The 24,471-nt window shown below is 51.5% G+C and overlaps 1 pseudogene; it reads right to left on the bottom strand.

Moving 5' to 3' along the window:
• Positions 1-467: 467 nt before the first annotated feature.
• On the bottom strand, positions 468-23,812 carry LOC115832280 (annotated as a pseudogene).
• Between the last annotated feature and the right edge of the window lie 659 nt (positions 23,813-24,471).

Below are 24,471 nucleotides of genomic sequence, written 5' to 3'. Positions count from 1 at the left end.
ATGGCGCAATCTCGGTTCACTGCAACCTCTGCCTCCTGGGTTCAAGCGATTCTCCTGCCTCAGCCTCCTGAGTAGCTGGGATTACAGGTGCCCGCCACCACACCCAAGTAATTTTTTGTATTTTTAGTAGAGACAGGGTTTCACCATGTTGGTCAGGCTGGTCTTGAACGCCTGACCTCAGGTTATCCACCTGCCTCGGCCTCCCAAGGTGCTGGGATTACAGGTGTGAGCCACTGCGCCCGGCCATGATCTCTTTTTCAATACAATTTACACCCTCATCCCCATTTTCAGTCTGATTATACAAGTGCTATGTGGCAGAAAGTTCTGGAATAAATACATCAAAAAAAAAAAGAGGCAAAGCTGTGAAACTAAGTTGCATGCAACAGGTTCTATGAGGGTGGGGGAAGTGTCTGAGAAATAAAACAGAGTAAGACAATGTAGTTGGAAGGTTTTAGCTAAAGTTCTTTTCAGTCATCTTTGTCTTTTGCTCCATGTTTTGGGATGCATGTGAACTCAATGTAATTGAAATTACCCTTTTTGTCAACAGGTGCTTCTCTGTACAGCTCATCCACTTCCTCATCTGTAAACCGATCCCACATGGTTGTTCAGCAGCTCTCTCAGGTAACCTTCCTGAATAATGCCTGTTGCTTCTTCATCAAAGCAAGCAAAAGCATTTCTGATGACATCTTCAAGATCTGTGCCATTTAACTTCTCACCAAATATGGTGAGGAACATGGTGAAATCGATGGGCCCTAGTGCCTCATTCATTATGGCATCAAGGTATGCATCAGTGGGATTCTTCCCTAGGGAAGCAAGCATATCATTCAAATCTTCTTTGTCGAAACCATCTCTGTTCTAATCAATCATGTGGAAGGCCTCTTTGAACTCTTGAATCTGTGACTGGTCAAACATGGCAAACACGTTGGATGTTGTGCGCTGAGGGCGCTTCTTGGTGGTCTTGGTCTTGCCTTTTTGCTCCACATGGTGGTTGTTTAATTCCAGCGCCAAACACCAGAAGTGGGGCTGCCCTGAGCGAGATGACGAGTGATGGCGAAGAGCGCAAGGGTGTGTCGTTTTTACTTTTAATTTTGGGTTTTTGCTCATGTCTGAAGTCTTCCTCAAATATCTGGTGTTCCTTAACTGGGCACTCATATTTAAGACAGAGCTGGCTGTGGCTCACACCTATAATCTCAGCACTTTGGAAGGCTGAGGTGGGTGGATCACCTGAGATCAGGAGTTTGAGACCAGCCTGACCAATATGGAGAAACCCCATCTCTACTAAAAATAAAAAATTATCCAGGCGTGGTGGTGCATGCCTGTATTCCCAGCTACTCGGGAGGCTGAGGCAGGAGAATCACTTGAACCCGGGAGGCAGAGGTTGCAGTGAGCCAAGATCGTGCCATTGCACTCCAGCCTGGGCAACAAGAGCAAAACTCCATCTCAAAAACAAACAAACAAACTATATATATAGATATGTATTGTTTTACATATATATTACATATATTTTACATGTATATATATATACATTTATTTATTTATTTTGTGGCCAGGTGCAGTGGCTCATGCCTGTAATCCCAGCACTTTGGGAGGCTGAGGTGAGCAGATCACCTGAGGTCAGGAGTTCCAGACCAGCCTAGCCAACATGGTGAAACCCCATCTCTACTAAAAATACAAAAATATTAGCCGGGTGTGTGGTGGCGCACACCTGTAATCCCAGCTACTTGGGAGGCTGAGGCACAAGAATTGCTTGAACCTGGGAGTAGCTGGGATTACAGGCATGTGCCACCATGCCTGGCTAATTTTTGTATTTTTGGTAGAGACGAGGTTTCACTATGTTGGCCAGATTGGTCTGAACTCCTGACCTCAGGTGATCCACCGGCCTCAGCCTCCTAAAGTGCTAGGATTACAGGCGTGAGCCACCGTACCCAGCCAGACAGCTTTTTGTTTTTTGTTGTTGTTATTGTTTTTGTTTGTTTGTTGTTTTGTTTTTTTGAGATGGAGTCTGGCTCTGTCGCCCAGGCTGGAGTGCAGTGGCATGATCTTGGCTCACTGCAAGCTCCACCTCCCGGGTTCACGCCATTCTGCCTCAGCTTCCCGAGTAGCTGGGGCTACAGGCTCCCGCCACTATGCCCGGCTATTTTTTTGTATTTTTAGTAAAGACGGGGTTTCACTGTGTTATCCAGGATGGTTTTGATCTCCTGACCTCGTGATCCGCCCCTCTCGGCCTCCCATAGTGCTGTGATTACTAGCATGAGCCACCGCGCCCAGCCTGTTTTTGTTTTTTTGAGATGGAGTTTGGCTCTGTCAGCCAGGCTGGAGTGCAGTGGTGTGATCTCAGCTCACTGCAACCTCCTCCTCCCGGGTTCAAGCTATTTGCCTGCCTCAGCCTCCTCAGTAGTTGGGACTACAGGCACGTGCCACCACGCCCAGCTAATTTTTGTATTTTTAGTAGAGATGGGGTTTCACGATGTTGGCCAGGCTGGTCTCGATCTCTTGACCTCGTGATCTGCCCGCCTCAGCCTCCCAAAGTGCTGGGATTACAGGCGTGAGCCACCGTGCCCAGTTGACAGTTTTATTTTACAATGTCAGTATTTATATAAGACACAAGATCTGTTACACTTTTTTTTTTTTTTTCTGAGATGGAGTCTCGCTCTGTTGCCCAGGATGGAATGCAGTGGTATGATCTTGGCTCACTGCAACCACTGCCTCCCAGGTTCAAGTAATTCTTGTGCTTCAGCCTCCCGAGTAGCTGGGATTACAGGCATATGCCACCATGCCCAGCTAATTTTTGTATTTTTAGTACAGACAGGGTTTCACTATGTTGGCCAGGATGGTCTTGAATTCCTGACCTCGTTATCCACCCGCCTCGGCCTCCCAAAGTACTGGGATTACAGGTGTGAGCCATTGCACCAAGCCGATTTGTTACACTCTTTGCAGTTAAATTAACAAGGAAAAAATTAGATGCCAAATAAAAATATATACAAAAGGGCACATAATTTTCCAAAATGTTTTTAAGGAGGATGCAAGCAAGAAAACATAAAGACTGATGGACTAATTCTAGTGCTGCTCTTATATCCAAGCAAGAGGAGATCCTGCCTGGAGCCCTACATTTCAGAAGGCCCCACATATCATACATTTTTTTTTTTTTTTTTGAGACGGAGTCTCGCTCTGTCGCCCAGGCTGGAGTGCAGTGGCGTGATCTCGGCTCACTACAAGCTCCGCCTCCTGGGTTCACGCCATTCTCCTGCCTCAGCCTCTCCGAGTAGCTGGGACTACAGGCGCCCGCCACCACGCCCGGCTTTTTTTGTATTTTTAGTAGAGATGGGGTTTCACCGTGGTCTCGATCTCCTAACCTCGTGATCCGCCCGCCTCGGCCTCCCAAAGTGCTGGGATTACAAGCGTGAGCCACCGCGCCCGGCCCATAAATGTTAAAAGAATAAATTTGGAAGGAATATATGGGTGTATCTGTTACTGAGGATCTGGTGCTCAATTGTAGTACAGCGTGTGAGTTATCTATTGCTGTGTAACAAGTTACCCCAAAACCTGGTGGCTCAAAACAACACACTGTTATCTGATGGCTTCTGTGGGGGAGAAATCTGGGAATAGCTCAGCTGGATCCTCTGCTTCAGAGGCTCCCATAAGACTGCAGTCTATGAGTTGCCTGTGATCTCATCTGAAAGCTCAGGGCCGAGCTCGGTGGCTCATGCCTGTAATCCCAGCACTTTGGAAGGCTGAGGCGGGTGGATCACCTGAAGTCAGGAGTTCGAGACCAGCCTGGCCCACCTGGTGAAACCCGGTCTCTACTAAAAATACAAAAATTAGCTGGGTGTTGTGGCGGGCGCCTGTAGTACCAGCTACTTGGGAGGCTGAGGCAGGAGAATCACTTGAACCTGGGAGGTGGAGGTTGCAGTGAGGCGTGATAGTACATTGCACTCTAGCCTGGGTGACAGAGCGAGACTCTGTCTCAAAAAAAATAAAAAAAATAAAGCTTAACTGGGGAAGGTTCCACTTCTAAGCTCACTCACATAGCTGTTTGCAGTTTCTAAAGGGTTTCTTGACTGAGGGTCTCAGTTCCCTGTTGGATAGTGTTCAGAGACCACACCTAGTTTCTTGCCATGTGGGTCTCTCCAATATGGCATCTTACATCATCAAAGCCAGCAATAGAGAGGCCAGCAAGTAGAAAGTCCTATCTTTTTTTTTTTTTTTCGTGATGGAGTTTTGCTCTGTCTCCCAGGGTGGAGTGTATTGGCGCGATCTCGGCTCACTGCAACCTCTGCTTCCCTGGCTCAAGCAATTCTCCCGCCTCAGCCTCCTGAGTAGCTGAGATTATAGGCACACACCATGACGCCCAGGGAATTTTTTGTATTTTTAGTAGAGATGGACAAATTGTTAGCTAACATGGGCACAGTAAGATGGCGCCGGTTCCGGATTCTTCACCCCGGGTTCCCGGTTCTCCACCCCGCGACCCCGCCAAGAGAAGGCCAATCAGGGAAGAACATCTCCTGCCTTTTACTCAAACCCCACCCCTAAGCCAATCACCAATGCCCGCGTAGCCCCACTGAGTATAAAAACCCAGCACCTAAGCAGCTCGCCCCTTCTTCCTTCCTTCTCTTCCCACGTGGGGTGTTGCCTTGGTGCCTCCGATAAAATCTCTTGACCGCGACCAGCGTGTCTTTGGTTTGAGCCCGATCGGGTCCGACTCTTTCACAAATAAATTCTTCACCTTTTTTTTTTTTGAGACGGAGTCTTGCTCTGTCGCCCAGGCTGGAGTGCAGTGGTGCAATCTGGGCTCACTGCAGCCTCCGCCTCCCGGATTCAAATGATTCTCCTGTCTCAGACTCCTGAGTAGCTGGGACTACAGGTGCACGCCACCATGCCCAGCTAATTTTTATATTTTAGTAGAGACGGGGTTTTACCGTGTTGGCCAGGATAGTCTCGATCTCTTGACCTTGTGATCTGCCTGCCTCAGCCTCCCAAAGTGCTGGGATTACAGGCGTGAGCCACCATGCCCAGCTGACAGTTTTATTTTAAAATGTCAATATATAAGACACAAGATCTGTTAACACTTTTTTTTTCTGAGATGGAGTCTCGCTCTGTTGCCTAGGCTGGAATGCAGTGGCATGATCTCGGCTCACTGCAACCACCGCCTCCCAGGTTCAAGCAATTCTTGTGCCTCAGCCTCCTGAGTAGCTGGGACTACAGGTGCACGCCACCACGCTCGGCTAATTTTTATATTTTTAGTAGACAGGGTTTTGCCATATTGTTCAGGCTGGTCTTCAACTCCTGACCTCAGGTGATTTCCCCGCCTTGGCCTCCCAAAGTGCTAGGATTACAGGCATGAGCCACCGTGCCCGGCCCGAAAGTCCTATCTTTTATAACTTAATCTCAGAAGTGATATCCCATCGTTTTTGCTATATTCTATTAGTTAGAAGCAAGTCACTAGGTCCCGTTCACACTGTGGGGGAGAGAGCTACACCAGGGAATGAATATCAGGAGGTGCGGATTGCCAGTAGCCATTTTAGAAGGGCACCTACTATATGCAGCATAAGTTTAAACATCTGTTATATTTATATTCAGGTCCCAGGGAAATGTGTCTCCATATCTCTTGTTCTGTCATTGAAACAAAAAGTGATGGTGACCAAATGCTGTGAAGATTTATGGATTGTGCTGCTGCTGACCCTAGAGAGGGACCCTTGTTTCGAGGGCAGGGGGAATTTGAGCAGTGAAACAATTAGGGAAGAGAAAAGACAAAGTAACTTGTCAAATCTTTCTCTCAGTCACTATGAATGCAATATTTTCTTCTATTTTACTTATTTTAGTTTTTATTTTTTTGAGACAGGGTCTCATTCTGTCACCCAGGCTGAAGTGCAGTGGCTCACTGCAACCTCCACCTCCAAGGCTCAAGAGATTCTCTTGCCTCAGCCACTCAAGTAACTGAGACTACAGGCACAAGTCACCACGTCTGGCTTCGTTTTGTGTTTTTTGTACAGGCAGGGTTTCACCATGTTGCCCAGGCTGGTCTAGAACTCCTGGGCTCAAGAGATCTGCCCACCTCAACTTCGCAAAGTGCTGGGATTACAGGGGTGAACCACTGTGCACAGCTGTGTTTAGCCTCCCAAAGTGCTAAATTATATTCTAATTGTGTAGCCCTGAGGGAAAAAAACAAACATTTTTATCCCTCTACTCTCACACTTAACACACAGAACACTTCCGAAATACACCAGTTATGCATGGCGCTTTTCCCACACACACCAAGCAGTTCCCCAGTGCACACCAACTGGGTATTCTCTAAATCAATCAAAAGTTGACACTACCCACGTGGAGTGAGTGTTACATCCCACAGGTTGAGGGCTCAGCCCCACAAGACTGCCCCTCCCTTCAGACCTGTGCTTTTTTTTGTATTTTTTTATTTTGTTTGTTTCTTTGTTGTTGTTGTTGTTGTTTTGAGACAGAGTTTCACTCTTGTTGCCCAGGCTGGAGTACAATGGTGTGATCCCGGCTCATTGTAACCTCCGCCTCCTAGGTTCTAGTGATTCTCCTGCCTCAGCCTCCCGAGTAGCTGGGATTACAGGCATGCGCCACTATGCCTGGCTAATTTTTTGTATTTTTAGTAGAGACAGGGTTTCTCCATGTAGGTCAGGTTGCTCTCGAACTCCCAACCTCAGGTGATCCGCCCACCTTGGCCTCCCAAAATGCTGGGATTACAGGCATGAGCCACCATGCCCGGCTAGTCACCTGTACTTTTGACTGACCAGCTCAAACCTGGATTCCCACAACACCCAACTTTGGTTTGATTAATTTGCTAGAGCAGGGCCGGGCGCAGTGGCTCACGCCTGTAATCCCAGCACTTTGGGAGACTGAGGCAGGTGGATCACTTGAGGCCAGGAGTTTGAGCCCAGCCTGGCCAACATGGTGAAACCCTGTCTCTACTAAAAACACACACAAAATTAGCCGATCGTCATGGCGCACACCTGTAATCCCAGCTACTTGAGAGGCTGAGGCAGGAGAATCACTTGAACCCTGGGGGTGGAGGTTGCAGTGAGCCGAGATCGTGCCACCTGCACTCCAGCCTGGGTAACAGAGCAAGACGCTGTATCAAAAAAAAAAAAATTTGCTAGAACAGCTCACAGAATTCAGGAGAACACTTACTTACATTTACTCGTTTATTATAAAGGATATTATAATACTGATGAACAGCCAGATGAAGGGGTACACAGGATAAGGCCTGGAGGATCCCCAGTGCAGGAACTTCTGTACCTGTGGAGTTGGGATGAGACAGTCCCCCTCAACAAGTGGATGAATTAATTAACCTGGAAACTCATCATATTTCCTTGGCCTACAGGAAAGTTTTCATTGTTGTTGTTGTTTTGTTTTTGTTTTTGTTTTTTGTTTTTCAGACTCGGTCTCACTCTGTCACCCAGGCTGTAGTGCAGTGGTGGGAACATGGCTCACTGCAGCCTTGACCTCCTGGGCTCAAGTGATGCTCCTGCCTCGGCGTCCTGAGTAGCTGGGACCATGGTTGGTCAAGAGTTTTTGTAGAGCTTGATCTTCAGCCTGTGCATCCCCTGAAAACCTTCTGAGAGTTAATGGGTGGGATCGAAAGTTTCTTTTTTTTTTTTTTTTTTTTTTGAGACGGACTCTCGCTGTCGCCCAGGCTGGAGTGCACTGGCGCGATTTCAGCTCACTGCAGGCTTCGCCCCACGGGGTTCACGCCATTCTCCTGGCACAGCCTCCCGAGTAGCTGGGACTACAGGCGCCTTCCACCTCGCCCAGCTAATTTTTTGTATTTTTAGTAGAGACGGGGTTTCACCATGTTAGCGAGGATAGTCTCGATCTCCTGACCTCGTGATCCGCCCGCCTCGGCCTCCTAAAGTGCTGGGAATACAGGCGTGAGCCACTGCACCTGGCATGGGATCGAAAGTTTCAACCCTACAATCCTTTAATCTGTTGGTCTTTCTGGTGGCCAGCCCCACTCTGAGGCTATCTAGGTGTCCCACCCTAAATCACCTTATTCACATGAATTCACGCCTATAATCCTAGCACTTTGGGAGGCTGAGGCAGGCAGATCACCTGAGGTCAGGAGTTCAAGTCCAGCCTGGCAAACATGGTGAAACCCCATCTCTATTAAAAATACAAAAATTAGCCAGGCTTTGTGGTGGGTGCCTGTAACTCCAGCTACTGGGGAGGCCGAGGCAGGAGAATTGCTTGAACCTGGGAGGTGGAGGTTGCAGTGAGCTGAGATCACGCCATTGCACCCCAGCCTGGGCGACAGAGGGAGACTCCATCTTTTTTTTTTTTTTTTTGAGATGGAGTCTCGCTCTGTCACCCAGGCTGGAGTGCAGTGGCGCAATCTCGGCTCACTGCAAGCTCCGCCTCCCGGGTTCATGCCATTCTCCTGCTTCAGCCTCTCCAAGTAGCTGGGACTACAGGCGCCTGCCACCACGCCCGGCTAATTTTTTGTATTTTTAGTAGAGACGGGGTTTCACCGTGGTCTCGATCTCCTGACCTCGTGATCCACCCGCCTCGGCCTCCCAAAGTGCTGGGATTACAAGCGTGAGCCACCGCGCCCGGCCGGGAGACTCCATCTCAAAAAACAAAACAAAACAAACATGAACGCAGATGTGGTGGCTTGTTATGAATAACAATAGACACTCTCATCACTTAGGAAATTCTCAGGGTTTTAGGAGCTTCCTACAAAAAACAAATATTATCATATAAGATGTTCCTGGCTGGGCGCAGTGGCTCATGCCTGTAATTCCAGCACTTTGGGAGGCCAAGGCAGGTGGATCATGAGGTCAGGAATTCAAGACCAGCCTGGCCAACATGGTGAAACCCCTTCTTACTAAAAATACAAAAATTAGCCAGGCGTGGTGGCACGTGCCTGTAACCCCAGCTACTCGGGAGGCTGAGGCAGAGAACTGCTTGAACCTGGGAGGCAGAGGCTGCAGTGAGCCTAGATCGCGTCACTGCACTCCAGCCTGGGTGACAGAGCGAGACTCCGTCTCAAAAAAAAAAAAAAAAAAAGCTCCTATCACCTTTATCCCCTGGGGAAATTGCAAAGGGTTTAGGAACTCTGTGTCAAGACCAAGGAAGAAAACCCAAAAAAATATTTCTTATTACCCAGTAAGTAGCCTTACACATACTCTTCAATCTTGTTGCTATAAAGAGTGACTTGTCAAGGAAGAGTACTACTCCCACTTATACTTAACAGATTATTAGCTTGATTTAAAAAAATTTTTTTTTGAGACAGAGTGTTACTCTGTCACCCAGGCTGAAGTGCGGTGGTTCAATCTTGTCTCACTACAACCTCTGCCTTCCAGGTTCAAGTGATTCACCTGCCTCAGCCTCCCCCGTAGCTGGAATTACAGGTGCCTGCCACCATGCCTAGCTAGTTTTTCTATTTTTAGTAAAGACAGAGTTTCACCATGTTGGCCAGGCTGGTCTTGAACTCCTGACCTCAGGCGATCCACCTGCCTTGGCCTCCCAAAACGCTGGGAGTACAGGCGTGAGCCACTGCACCCAGCACCGCCCCCCCTTTTTTTTTTTTTTTTGAGAGGGAGTCTCACTCTGTCTGTCGCCCAGGCTGGAGTGCAGTGTGTGACCTCAGTTCCCCACAACCTCCACCTCCCAGGTTCAAGCGATACTTGTGCTTCAGCCACCTAAGTACCTGGGGTTAGTTACAAGCACGCGCCACCACCACCCGGCTAATTTTTGTATTTTCAATAGAGACAGGTTTCACCATGTTGGCCAGGATGGTCTTGAATGCCTGACCTCAAGTGATCTGCCCACCTCAGCCCCTCATAGTGCTGGGATTATAGGCATAAACCACCATACCCGGCCTCATCTTGATTTTTAACTTGAAAAAGTTTACACCTATGATACAGAAGCCTCCATATTTACTCTTGCCCTGGGCCCCTGCAAATGCTTCTACATCTCTTCTCTCCTCAAATCAATACTTGATTCCTGGGCTGAGGCAGAAAAAGTACAAATCAAGTCTGGATTATTATTGTCAGGAAGTAAGAAAGTGTTCAAATAACATTGGGGACATTTTGAAAGGACACTGGGGCCAACTTGAAGGGCTTCCCATTTGCCAAGTTTGGGATAATTTGAACATCCTAATAAATAATGAGGCCAGGCATGGTGGCTTATGCCTCTAATCCCAGCACTTCGGGAGGCTGAGTGTTGGGAACAGGCCCCCCAAAATCTGGCCATAAGCTGGCCCCAAAACTGGCTATAAACAAAATCTCTGCAGCACTGTGACACGTTCACGATGGCCAGAACGCCCTCACTGGAAGGCTGCGCGTTTACCGGAATGAGGGCAAGGAATACCTGGCCCACCCAGGGTGGAAAACCACTTAAAGGCATTCTTTTTTTTTTTTCGAGACGGAGTCTCGCTCTATCGCCCAGGCTGGAGTGCAATGGCGCAATCTCGGCTCACTGCAAGCTCCGCCTCCCGGGTTCACGCCATCCTCCTGCCTCAGCCTCTCCGAGTAGCTGGGACTACAGGCGCCCGCCACCACGCCCGGCTAATTTTTTGTATTTTTAGTAGAGATGGGGTTTCGCTGTGGTCTCGATCTCCTGACCTCGTGATCCGCCCGCCTCGCCCTCCCAAAGTGCTGGGATTACAAGCGTGAGCCACCGCGCCCGGCCTAAAGGCATTCTTAAACCACAAACAATAGGCCGGGCGTGGTGGCTCACGCTTGTAATCCCAGCACTTTGGGAGGCCAAGGTGGGCAGATCACGAGGTCAGGAGATGGAGACCACAGCGAAACCCCGTCTCTACTAAAAAATACAAAAAATTAGCCGGGCGTGGTGGCGGGCCCCTGTAGTCCCAGCTACTCGGAGAGGCTGAGGCAGGAGGATGGCGTGAACCCAGGAGGCGGAGCTTGCAGTGAGCCGAGATTGCACCACTGCACTCCAGCCTGGGCGACAGAGCGAGACTCCATCTCAAAAAAAAAAAAAACCCACAAACAATAGCATGAGCGATCTGTGCCTTAAGGACATACTACTGCTGCAGATAACTAGCCCAACCCATCCCTTTATTTCAGCCCATCCCTTCGTTTCCCACAAGGGATACTTTTAGTTAATCTAATATTTATAGAAACAATGCTAATGACTGGCTTGCTGTGAATAAATATGTGGGTAAATCTCTGTTTGGGGCTCTTAGCTCTGAAGGCTGTGAGACCCCTGATTTCCCACTTCACACCTCTATATTTCTGTGTGTGTGTCTTTAATTCCTCTAGTGCTGCTGGGTTAAGGTCTCCCCAACTGAGCTGGTCTCAGCAGCCGAGGCAGACAGATCACTTGAGGTTAGGAGTTCAAAACCCGCCTGGCCAACATGATGAAATCCCATCTCTACTAAAAATACAAAAATTAGCTGGGTGTGGTGGTATGCCCCTGTAATCCCAGCTACTTGGGAGGCTGAGGCAGGAGAATGGCTTGAACCTGGGAGGCAGAGGTTGCAGTGAGCCAAGATCGCACCACTGCACTCCAGCCTGGGTGACAGAGTGAGACTCCATCTAAAATAATAATAATAATAGAAACTGATTACTATTCATTAAATAAAATAGAAACCTACAGGTCCAGACGATATAAATAAATATGAAAGTAATGGATTACAATTCACTGAGTAAAATATGAATCTGTATAATATAAACAAGTAAATGGAGAAGAAGAGAAATTTTTTCTCTTATAGTAAACTGCATTTAAAAAGAAGTAATGAGGCCAGGTGTGGTGGCTCATACCTGTAATCCCAGAACTTTGGGAGGCCAAGGCAGGCGGATCACTCTAGCCTAAAAGTTCAAAATCAGCCTGGGCAACATGGTGAAACCCATCTCTACCAAAAAATTGTAAAAATTAGCATAGTGTGCTGGCATGTGCCTGTAGTCCCAGCTACTTGAGGGGCTGAGATGGGAGGATAGCTTAAGCCTGGGAAGAAGAGGTTACAATGAACTGATTGTGCCCCTGCACCACTCCAGCCTGAGTGACAGAGCCAGAGTCTCAAAAAAAAAAAGAAGAAATGATATAAATATAAAATCGCCATTTAATAAGTGTCACCATAGTGGTTATTCTAACAGGAGTCATCATCTATGGATACTAAGGCAGATAGCTAGAGATTTGATGATATACCAGACAATAAGGAACTACACAGGAACCGGCCGGGCGCGGTGGCTCACTCCTGTAACCCCAGCACTTTGCGAGGCCAAGGTGGGCGGATCACGAGGTCAGGAGATTGAGACCATCCTTGCTAACACAGTGAAACCCCATCTCTACTAAAAATACAAAAAATTAGGCCGGGCGCGGTGGCTCAAGCCTGTAATCCCAGCACTTTGGGAGGCCGAGGCGGGCGGATCACGAAGTCAGGAGATTGAGACCATCCTGGCTAACACGGTGAAACCCCGTCTCTACTAAAAATACAAAAAATTAGCCGGGTGTGTTGGCAGGCGCCTGTAGTCCCAGCTACTCGGGAGGCTGAGGCAGGAGAATGGCGTGAACCTGGGAGGCGGAGCTTGCAGTGAGCCGAGATCGCGCCACTGCACTCCACCCTGGGCGACAGAGTGAGACTCCGTCTCAAAAAAAAAAGGAATTACACAGGAACAACTGGTAACTTTATGGTGGAAAAAACTGGCAGACTAGGTGGGCAGTACTAGGGGAGAGATGAGTTTACTTCCTAGGCCCACTGATGTGCTGCACTGAGAAGTGCACAACATTATTATTTTTTTTTTTTTTTGAGATGGAGTCTCACTCTGTCACCCAGGCTGGAGTGCAGTGGCTTGATCTCGGCTCACTGCAACCTCTGCCTCCCGGGTTCAAGCCGTTCTTCTGCCTCAGCCTCCCGAGTAGCTGGGACTACAGGCATGCGCCACCACGCCCAGCTAATTTTTGTATTTTTAGTAGAGATGGGGTATCACCATGTTGGCCAGGCTGGTCTCGAACTCCTGACCTTGTGATCCACCCGCCTCGGCCTCCCAAAGTGCTGGGATTACAGGTGTGAGCCACTGTGTCCGGCCAACATTATTTACCTGTTGCTTTTTTCTTTTCTTTTTCTTTTTTTTAGAGTGAGGGTCTGGCTACGCTGCCCAGGCTGGACTCGAACTTCTGTGTTCAAGCAATCCTCCTGCCTCAGCCTTTCCAGTAGCTGTGCCTACAGGCCACTGTGCCTGGCTAACTTCTTGCTTTTATATGCTCTTAGGTTGAGGGACATCTTACAGAAATGAAAGACCTAGGTTAGACGTGGTGAGTCATACCTGTAATACCAGCACTTTGGGAGGCCGAGGCTGAAGGACTGCTTGAGGCCAGGAGTTCAAGACTAGCCTGGACAACACAGTGAGACCCCTGTCTCTACATATTTTTTTTTTTTTTGAGACAGAATCTCACTCTGTCACCCAGGCCAGAGTGCAGTGGCGTGATCTTGGCTCACTGTAACCTCTGCCTCCTGGGTTCATGCAATTCTCCTGCCTCAGCCTCCTGTGTAGCTAGCTGGGATTACAGGCATATGCCACCATGCCTGGCTAATTTTTTGTGTTTTTAGTAGAGACGGGGTTTCACCACGTTGGCCAGGCTGGTCTCAAACTCCTGACCTTGTGATCTGCCTGCCTCGGCATCCCAAAGTGCTGGGATTACAGGCATGAGCCACCGTGCCCAGCCTATAAATAATGTTTAAATTTCCCGGATGTGCTGGCACACACCTGTAGCCGCAGCTACTCAGAATGCTGAGGTGGGAGGATCACTTGAGCGAGGAGTTTGAGGCTGCAGTGAGCGATGATCCTGCTACTGCACTCTAGCCTGGGCGACAGAGCAAGAACCTGTTTAAAAAAAAAAAAAGAAAGAAAAGAAAAAAAAGAAATGAAAGACCTCTTCAAAACTGTCAAATTCATGAGAGACAAGGAAAGACTGAGAACTTCCCAGATTGAAGGAGACTACAGATAGATACATGACAGTCAAATGCAGTATGTGATCCTGGACTAGAAAGGGCAGATGGGCCAAGTATGGTGGCACGCATCTGTAGATCCAGCACTTTGGAAGACTCAGGTGGGAGGATCACTCGAGCCCAGGAGTTTGAGGCTGCAGTGAGCTCTGATAGCACCACTGCACTTTGGCCTGGGCAACAGAGTGAGACCTCATCTCAAAAAAAATAAAAAAGCCGTTAAAAAAAAAGATAATTGCACTTTGGGAGGCCTAGACGGGTGTACTGCCTGAGCTCAGGAGTTCAAGACCAGCCTGAACAACACGGTGAAACCCCGTCTCTGCTAAAATACAAAAAAATTAGCCGGCTGTGGTGGCGTGTGCCTATAGTCCCAGCTACTTGGGAGGCTGAGGCAGGAGAATTGTTTGAACCCAGAAGGTGGAGATTGCAGTGCGCCGAGGTCACACCACTGCACCACTCCAGCCTGGGTAACAGACCTGTCTCCAAAAAAAAAAAAGATAATTTAAAAAAGAAAGAAGAGGCAGTCATTACTGGGACAGCTGGTGAAATCTGAATGGGATCTATGAATTGAAGAGTGATATTGATTTCCTGATTAGAATGGTGTTTTAGTTTGCTAGGGCTGCCATAACAAAGTATCACAAACTGGGTGACTTAAAAAGCAGAAATTTATTGGCTTACAGTTCTGGAGGCTAGAAGTCCGAGATCAAGGTGTAGGCAGGGTTGGTTCTTTCTGAGGGGTGTAAGGGAGAATCTGTTCCAGGCCTTTCTACTAGTTTCTGGTGGTTTGCTGGCAATCTTGTGTGTGTGTGTGTGTTTTGAGACAGAATCTTGCTCTGTCGCCCAGGCTGGAGTGCAATGGCGAGATCTCGGCTCAGTGCAACCTCCACCTCCCAGGTTCAAGCAATTTTCCTGCCTCAGCCTCCCGACTGAGTAGCTGGGATTACAGGCACCCACCACCACGCCCAGCTAACTTTTGTATTATTATTTTTTTTTTTTTCTGAAACAGAGTCTCGCTCTGTCGCCCAGGCTGGAGTGCAGTGGCACGCTCTCGGCTCACTGCAACCTCTGCCTCCAGGTTCAAGCAATTCCCTTGCCTCCTGAATAGCTGGAATTACAGGTGCCCATGACCACACTCTGCTAACTTTTGTATTTTTAATAGAAGTGGGGTTTCACCATGTTGACCAGGCTGGTCTCAAACTGCTGACCTCGCGATCTGCCCGCCTCAGCCTCCCAAAATGCTGGGATTACAGGCGTGAGCCATTGTGCTCGGCCAATTTTTTGTATTTTTAGTAGAGATGGGATTTCATCATGTTGGCCAGGCTGGTCTCGAACTCCTGACCTCAGGTGATCCACCTGCTTCGGCCTCCCAAAGTGCTGGGATTACAGGCATGAGCCATGGCGCCTGGCCTGCTGGCAATCTTTGACATATCAACCTGATCTCTGCCTTCATGGTCACATGTCATTCTATCTGCAAGCGTATGTCCAAACTTCCCTCTTTAATAAAGGGGGTGAGAGGCCCACTCAACTCCAGTATGACCTCATTGAACCAATTACATAGGCAACAACCTTATTTCCAAATAAGGTTACATTCTGAGGAACTGGGAGTTAGGACTTCAATATATAAATTTTATTTTTTTTCTTTCGGCTTTTATTTTAAGATCGGGGTACATGCGTGGGATGTGTAGGTTTGTTACATAGGTAAACGTGTGCAATGGTGATTTGCTGCACAGATCATCCCATCACCCAGGTATTAAGCCCAGCATCCATTAGCTATTCTTCCTGGTGCCCTTCCTTCCCCCACTCCCCCAGGTAGGACCCAGTTGTGTTGTTCCCCACCGTGTGTCCATGTATTCTCATCATCACTTATAAGTGAGAGATGCGAACAAATGAATTCTTCACCTTTTTTTTTTTTTTTTTTTTGAGAGGAGTCTCGTACTGTCACTGGGGCTGGAGTGCAATGGTGAGATCACAGCTCACTGCAACCTCGGCCCCCTGGATTCAAGTGATTCTCCTGCCTCAGCCTCCCACGTCACTAGCTGGAATCATAGGGGCCTGCCACCATGCCCAGCTAATTTTTGTATTTTTTTTTTTTCCTTTTTTTTTTTTTTTATTAATTTTTTTTTTTGCACACAAAAACAATAAACATTTTCTAAAAATACATACAAACAAAAAGATGCATATCAAACATATTAGGAAGGTTACACATGGGAAGTCGGGGAATAGAAATGGGGGGTGGGAGTTAAAATAAGGTAGAGAGGGACTTTATGTGGATCAGTGATAATAACTCAATCCTCTATTTGACAAAGAAGAGGGAGAAGGAAGAGGAAGAAAAAGAAAGTGGGATAAAGGATCAGAAAGGGAGGAAAATAAAAAAATTAGAGTATGACTCCAGGGTAGACCTGTTTTGTTGTCACTGAGTTGGTTGGTTGGTTTGTCTGTTGTATTTTTCATGTTTCGCCAAGTAGGCCAGACTGGTCTCGAACTCCTAGCCCGAAGTGATCAACCCGCCTCGCCCCCCAGAGTGCCGGGACCACAGGCGTGAGCCACCACGTCCAGCCCCCACATTGCTTCTGGCCTCCATGGTAGACCTCCCAGACAGAGCGGCCGGGCAGAGGCGCTCCTCACTTCTTCCCAGACACGGGGCGGCCGGGCAGAGGCGCTCCTCACTTCCCAGACGGGGTGGCCAGGCAGAGACGCTCCTCACTTCTTCCCAGACGATAGGTGGCCGGGCAGAGGCGCCCCTCACTTCCCAGACAATGGGTGGCCGGGCAGAGGCGCTCCTCACTTCCCAGACGATGGGTGGCCGGGCAGAGGTGCTCCTCACTTCCCAGACGATGGGTGGCCGGGCAGAGGCGCTCCTCACTTCCCAGACGGGGCGGCTGGGCCGAGGCGCTCCTCACTTCCCAGACGGGGCAGCTGGGCAGAGGCGCTCCTCACTTCTTCCCGGACGGGGTGGCCGGGCAGAGGCTCTCCTCACTTCTTCCCGGACGGGGCGGCCGGGCAGAGGCGCTCCTCACTTCCCAGACGGGGCGGCCGGGCAGAGGCGCTCCTCACTTCTTCCCGGACGGGGCGGCCGGGCAGAGGCGCTCCTCACTTCTTCCCGGATGGGGCGGCCGGGTAGAGGCGCTCCTCACTTCTTCCCGGACGGGGCGGCCGGGCAGAGGCGGTCCTCACTTCCCAGACGGGGCGGCCGGGCAGAGGCACTCCTCACTTCTTCCCGGACGGGGCGGCCGGGCAGAGGCGCTCCTCACTTCTTCCTGGACGGGGCGGCCGGGCAGAGGCGCTCCTCACCTCCCAGACGATAGGTGGCCGGGCAGAGGCGCTCCTCATTTCACAGATGGGGCGGCCGGGCAGAGGCGCTCCTCACTTCCCAGACGGGGTGGCCGGGCAGAGGCGCTCCTCACTTCCCAGACGGTGGGTGGCCAGGCAGAGGCGCTCCTCACTTCCCAGACGGTGGGTGGCCGGGCAGAGGCGCTCCTCATTTCCCTGACGGGGCGGCTGGGCAGAGGGGCTCCTCACTTCCCAGACGGTGGGTGGCCGGGCAGAGGCGCTCCTCACTTCCCAGACAGTGGATGGCCGGGCAGAGGCGCTCCTCACTTCCCAGACGGGGCGGCCGGGCAGAGGCGCTCCTCACTTCCCAGACGGTGGGTGGCCGGGCAGAGGCGCTCCTCACTTCCCAGACGGGGCAGCCGGGCAGAGGCGCTCCTCACTTCCCAGACGGTGGGTGGCCGGGCAGAGGCGCTCCTCACTTCCCAGACGGGGCAGCCGGGCAGAGGCGCTCCTCACTTCCCAGACGGTGGGTGGCCGGGCAGAGGCGCTCCTCACTTCCCAGACGATGGGTGGCCGGGCAGAGGCCTCCTCACTTCCCAGACGGTGGGTGGCCGGGCAGAGGCGCTCCTCACTTCCCAGACGGGGCGCCGGGCAGAGGCGCTCCTCACTTCCCAGACGGGGTGGCCGGGCAGAGGCGCTCCTCACTTCCCAGACGGTGGGTGGCCGGGCAGAGGCGCTCCTCACTTCCCAGACGGGGGGCCGGGCAGAGGCGCTCCTCACTTCCCAGACGGGACGGCCGGGCAGAGGCGCTCCTCACTTCCCAGATGCGCGGCCGGGCAGAGGCGCTCCTCATCTCCCAGACGATGGGTGGCCGGGCAGAGGTTCTCCTCACCTCCCAGACGGGGCAGCCGGCAGAGGCGCTCCTCACTTCCCGGACGGGGCGGCTGGGCAGAGGCGCTCCTCACTTCCCAGACGGTGGGTGGCCGGGCAGAGGCGCTCCTCACTTCCCAGACGGGGCGGCTGGGCAGAGGTGCTCCTCACTTCCCAGACGGGGCGGCCGGGCAGAGGCGCTCCTCACTTCCCAGACGGTGGGTGGCCGGGCAGAGGCGCTCCTCACTTCCCTGACGGGGGGCCGGGCAGAGGCGCTCCTCACTTCCCAGACGGTGGGTGGCCGGGCAGAGGCGCTCCTCACTTCTTCCCGGACGGGGCGGCCGGGCAGAGGCGCTCCTCACTTCTTCCCGGACGGGGCGGCCGGGCAGAGGCGCTCCTCACTTCCCAGACGGGGCGGCCGGGCAGAGGCGCTCCTCACTTCCCAGATGCGACGGCCGGGCAGAGGCGCTCCTCATCTCCCAGACGATGGGTGGCCGGGCAGAGGTTCTCCTCACCTCCCAGACGGGGCGGCCAGGCAGAGGCGCTCCTCACTTCCCAGACGGTGGGTGGCCGGGCAGAGGCGCTCCTCACTTCCCAGACGGGGGTGGCCGGGCAGAGGCGCTCCTCACTTCCCAGACGGCGGCCGGCCGGGGCAGAGGCGCTCCTCATCTCCCAGACGATGGGTGGCCGGGCAGAGGTTCTCCTCACCTCCCAGACGGGGCAGCCGGGCAGAGGCGCTCCTCACTTCTTCCCGGACGGGGCGGCTGGGCAGAGGCGCTCCTCACTTCCCAGACGGTGGGTGGCCGGGCAGAGGCGCTCCTCACTTCCCAGACGGGGCGGCTGGGCAGAGGTGCTCCTCACTTCCCAGACGGGGCGGCCGGGCAGAGGCGCTCCTCACTTCCCAGACGGTGGGTGGCCGGGCAGAGGCGCTCCTCACTTCCCTGACGGTGGGTGGCCGGGCAGAGGCGCTCCTCACTTCCCAGACGGTGGGTGGCCGGGCAGAGGCTCTCCTCACTTCCCAGACGGTGGGTGGCCGGGCAGAGGCGCTCCTCACTTCCCAGACGGTGGGTGGCCGGGCAGAGGCGCTCCTCACTTCCCAGACGGTGGGTGGCCGGGCAGAGGCGCTCCTCACTTCCCTGACGGTGGGTGGCCGGGCAGAGGCGCTCCTCACTTCCCAGACGGTGGGTGGCCGGGCAGAGGCGCTCCTCACTTCCAGACGGTGGGTGGCCGGGCAGAGGCGCTCCTCACTTCCCAGACGGTGGGTGGCCGGGCAGAGGCGCTCCTCACTTCTTCCCGGACGGGGCGGCCGGGCGGAGGCGCTCCTCACTTCTTCCCGGACGGGGCGGCCGGGCGGAGGCGCTCCTCACTTCTTCCCGGACGGGGCGGCCGGGCGGAGCGCTCCTCACTTCTTCCCGGACGGGGCGGCCGGGCGGAGGCGCTCCTCACTTCTTCCCGGACGGGGCGGCCGGGCGGAGGCGCTCCTCACTTCCCAGACGGGGCGGCCGGGCGGAGGTGCTCCTCACTTCCCAGACGGGGCGGCCGGGCAGAGGTACCCCTCACCTCTTCCCAGACGGGGCGGCCGGGCAGAGGTGCTCCTCACTTCTTCCCGGACGGGGCGGCCGGGCAGAGGCACTCCTCACTTCTTCCCGGATGGGGCGGCCGGGCAGAGGCGCTCCACCCCGGGGGCCGGCAGAGGCGCTCCCCACGTCCCAGACGGGGCGGTGGCCGGGCAGGGGCTCGGGAGGCTGAGGCGGGCAGAGCAGTCGGCGTCAGGAGCTGGCGAGCAGCGTGGCCAACATGGCGACCGCGCGCCTGCAGCCGAAGGAGAAAAAGCAGGCGGCGGTGGCGTGCGGTGGCAGTCCCAGGGAGTCCGCGGCGCGGGCAGCAGCGAGCTGAGTAGATTGCAGCCTGGGCCACAGAGGGAAAGAAAGAAAGAAAAGAAAAAGAAAAGAAAGAAAGAAAGGAAGGAAGGAAGGAAGGAAGGAAGGAAGGAAGGAAGGAAGGAAAGAAAGAAAGAAAGAAAGAAAGAAAGAAAGAAAGAAAGAAGGAAAGAAAGAAAGAAATTTTTGTATTTTTAGTAGACATGGGTTTTTGCCATGTTGGCCAGACTAGTCTCGAACTCCTGACCTTGTGATCCGCCCGCCTTGGCCTCTCAAAATTCTGGGATTACAGGCATAAGCCACCGCACCTGGCCTGATCTTGTTCTTTTCTTTTTTTTTTTTTTTTGGCAACAACTCGCTCTGTTGCCAGGCTGGAGTGCAGTGGTGCGATCTCAGCTCTCCACAACCTCTGCCTCCCGGGTTCAAGCCACTCCCCTGCCTCAGCCTCCTGAGTAGCTGGGACTACAGGCGCCCGCCACCACACCCAGCTAATTTTTTGTGTTTTTAGTAGAGATGGGCTTTCAGCGTGTTAACCAGGGTGGTCTTGATCTCCTGAACTTGTGATCTGCCCGCCTCGGCCTCCCAAAGTCCTGGGATTACAGGCATGAGACACTGCGCCCAGCCCAGCTCTTGTTCATTTTTCTTTTTTTTTTTTTTTTTTTTTTTTTTTTTGAGACGGAGTCTTGCTCTGTGCCCCAGGCTGGAGTGCAGTGGCGCGATCTCGGCTCACTGCAAGCTCCGCCTCCCGGGTTCACGCCATTCTCCTGCCTCAGTCTCCCAAGTAGCTGGGACTACAGGCGCCCGCCATCACGCCCAGCTAATTTTTTGTATTTTTAGTAGAGACGGGGGTTTCACCATGTTAGCCAGGATGGTCTCGATCTCCTGGCCTTGTGATCCACCCTCCTCGGCCTCCCAAAGTGCTGGGATTACAGGCTTGAGCCACCACGCCCGGCCCTCTTGTTCATTTTTATGGCTGCACAACATATGAATTTTTAGAAGACACAATTCAACCTGTAACACATGGTTATACAGGGGTTGAGAGCGAGATGGAACAAATACAGCCAAGTGTTGACAAATGGAAAATGATGAAAAATCTGAAGTTGAAAGAGCGCTCTGCCCAGGTGAGTGCATCCATTGGCTGAAGCTCCGTTCAGATTCTCCTGCTCAGTGAGCTGGAACTGTATTCTTAAATTTTGTCTCCTGTAAGGCTGGAAAATTTTTATTTTTCTAAAATTATTTCAAAATTAAAAAAATTCCAACAAGATGCTAGGTTTATTTATTACATAAGATGTTGGTGCTGAACCTACCATGTGAAAAGAAAGGTAAAGAGACAATAAAGGTGTTTGTGTGGCCTTATTGCACACTTGCCTGGGACGTAAGTGAGGGTATCAGAGATTAATATATGTTACATTTACATAGTGCTTTATAATTTACAAAAAACCCACATCAAAAAACCTTTATTTCATTTATCTCTCAGAATAATTCTCGGAGGCAAGAGCTTTTTCTGATTTTATTTAAAAAAAAAACAAACAAACAGTAAAGAAAGGTCATGTGACTTGTCTACAGCTTCACACAACTAAGTGATCAGTTTAAATTCCAGTCCAGGTTTTTTTCACTCTTTTGAGACTCCTTTGCAGCTACAGCAAAAGACAATGCGGCATGACTTGAAACAACATTTTTTTTTTTTTTGAGACAGAGTCTTGCTCTGTCGCCCAGGCTGGAGTGCAGTGGAGCAGTCTCGGCTCACTGCAAGCTCCGCCTCTGGGGTTCACACCATTCTCCTGCCTCAGCCTCCTGAGTAGCTGGGACTACAGGAGCCCGCCACCACAGCTGGCTAATTTTTTGTTTTGTTTTTTTTTTTTGAGACGGAGTCTCACTCTATCGCCCAGTCTGGAGTGCAGTGGCACAATCTTGGCTCACTGCAAACTCCACCTCCCGGGTTCAAACGATTCTCCTGCCTCAGCCTCCCGAGTAGCTGGGACTACAGGCACCCGCCACCGCACCTGGCGAATTTTTTGTATTTTTAGTAGAGACAGGGTTTCACCGTGTTAGCCAGGATGGTCTCCATCTCCTGACCTCGTGATCTGCCTGCCTCGGCCTCCCAAATTGCTGGGATTACAGGCGTGAGCCACCGCGCCCAGCCCTCGAAGCAACATTATAACATAATTTCTGCTCTTTTGGGGGGTGACCTGACTTCCCAAGTAAAGAAGGTTTTCCTAGTCAGGCATGGCGGCTTATGCCTGTAATTCCAGAATGATGGGAGGCTGAGGTGGAAGGATTGTTTAAGCTCAGGAGTTAAAAACCAGCCAGGGTAACATAGCAAGACCCTGTCTCTACAAAATTCAAAAATGAGCCAGGCGTGGTGACACACACCTGTGGTCCCACCTACTCAGGAGGCTAAGATGGGAGGATTGCTTGAGTCAGGGATATCAAGGCTGCAGGGGGCCATGTCTGAGCCACTACACTCCAGCCTGGGTGACAGAGCAAGATCCTGTAGCCCGGGTGCGGTGGCTCACGCCTGTAATCCCAGCACTTTGGGAGGCCGAGGTGGGTGGATCACGAGGTCAGGAGTTCGAGACCAGCCTGGCCTACATTGTGAAACCCCGTCTCTACTAAAGGTACAAAAAATTAGCCAGGCGTGGTGGCACGTGCCTGTAATTCCAGCTACTTGGGAGGCTGAGGCAGGAGAATTGTTTGAACCCGGGAGACAGAGGTTGCAGTGAGCCAAGATCGTGCCATTGCACCCCAGCCTGGGCGACAGGGCGAGACTCCATCTCAAAAAAAAAGAACTGCTTAAAAAAAAAAAAAGGAACAAGATCTTCCTATTGAGGTAAAAATGGAAATGAAATAATTTAGGTAGGAGGCTCCAAAGGTTCCCAGTATAAGGTTCACTACTACACACACTGCTTCCTCCACCGTTCCCCCTCCCCTCCCTCAGCCTCACTTGGGGGAATCCCTTGTCTCCAGATGGGCTTCAATTTCCTTACCCAACCTTCAGGCCAATGCCTGGGGAACAGGGTCAATAAAAGGTCTTCTTTTTTTATTTTTATTTTTTTGAGACGGAGTCTCACTCTGTCGCCCAGGCTGGAGTGCAGTTGCAGTGGCACAATCTTAGCTCATGGCAACCTCCGCCTCCCAGTTTCAAGAGATTCTCCTGCATCAGCGTCCTGAGTAGCTGGGATTACAGGCACGCGCCACCACTCCCAGATAATTTTTGTATTTTAAGTAGAGACAGAGTTTCACCATGTTGGCCAGGCTGATCTCGATCTCCTGACCTCAATTGATCCACCCGCCTCAGGCTCCCAAAGTGCTGGGATTACAGGCGTGAGCCACCATGCCCGGTCTAAGAAAAGGTCTTCAATCAATCAAAAAAAAAAAGAAAGAAAAGAAAAGGTCTTCAATCCTTGCCCCTACAACCTCCTCAACCACATCCTCCACCGGTAGCCTCTGAGACCTGGACCATCGATGGCAAAAATTCACCCTTCTTTAAAATTACCCCGGCTGGGCGCAGTGGCTCACACCTACAATCTCAGCACTTTGGGAGGCCGAGGTGGGCGGATCATTTGAGGTCAGGAGTTCCAGACCAGCTTGACCAATATGGTGAAACCCCGCCTCTACTAAAAATACAAAAAAATTAGCCGGACGTGGTGGCACATGCCTGTAGTCCCAGCTACTTGGGAGGCTGAGGAAGGAGAATTGCTTGAACCCAGGAGACAGAGGTTGCAGTGAGCTGAAATCGTGCCGCTGCACTCCAGCCTGGGAGGCAGAGTGAGACTCCGTCTGTAAGTAAATAAGTAAAGTAAAGTAAAATAACCCCAACCCAATAGCCAAGTCCCAATCACATACCCTTGCCCTGCTGATCCATCACGGTCTTTGTCTTTTTATAAGCCTCCCCTTGGGCTCATGCAGTCAATGATAATCCTCCCTTGGTACTGCAGAGACCAAAAGTTAAGAAGAGAGTGCTCTGGGTTATACCATCTCAAACTTAGCTGCCTGCAGACCCAGTGGGGAGAACTACTCCTGTGAGAACTCAAGTCCCCTCTGCTTGTTCCCACCCGCCTTGGTTAGGATAGACCATCTCACCCGCTACCATCCAGCCAGAAGGGGCTTTAGATCCTTGACTGACAATGGCTTGCAGATGTATGTTAGGTCCATTTCCTCACTCTCTATCAGTTGGGTCCTAAGATTTTGAGCCTTGAGCCTTTGAGACTTGAGACCCAGATTGACAGGCAGTTCTAGCTTATGCCTCCATGTTGGGCCTTCAGTTTCCAAATCACAGAATTATACTATGAAATAGCTGAAGAGAGTTCATAGATCATTTAGTCCAGACCTTTCACATCACACTGGATGTTTAAATAATTGATCCGAAGGCTCACAGGGTCCTCTCTCTTTTCTCTTAGGTGTGGGAATTAAGGTCAGGACTGGCAGGTGCAGGACTTGCCACGGCCACGCCCCTTAATCCTAGCAGTGCTGAGCAAGGCCTTCCATCCTAGCCCCCTGATCTAGCCAGCTGTCTGACTGTGA

Source organism: Nomascus leucogenys, chromosome 22a, assembly GCF_006542625.1.
Source record: "Nomascus leucogenys isolate Asia chromosome 22a, Asia_NLE_v1, whole genome shotgun sequence".
Classification (NCBI taxonomy): domain Eukaryota; kingdom Metazoa; phylum Chordata; class Mammalia; order Primates; family Hylobatidae; genus Nomascus; species Nomascus leucogenys.
The sequence above is the reverse complement of the archived record's forward strand: the minus strand, read 5'-3'. Positions and strand labels throughout refer to the sequence as shown.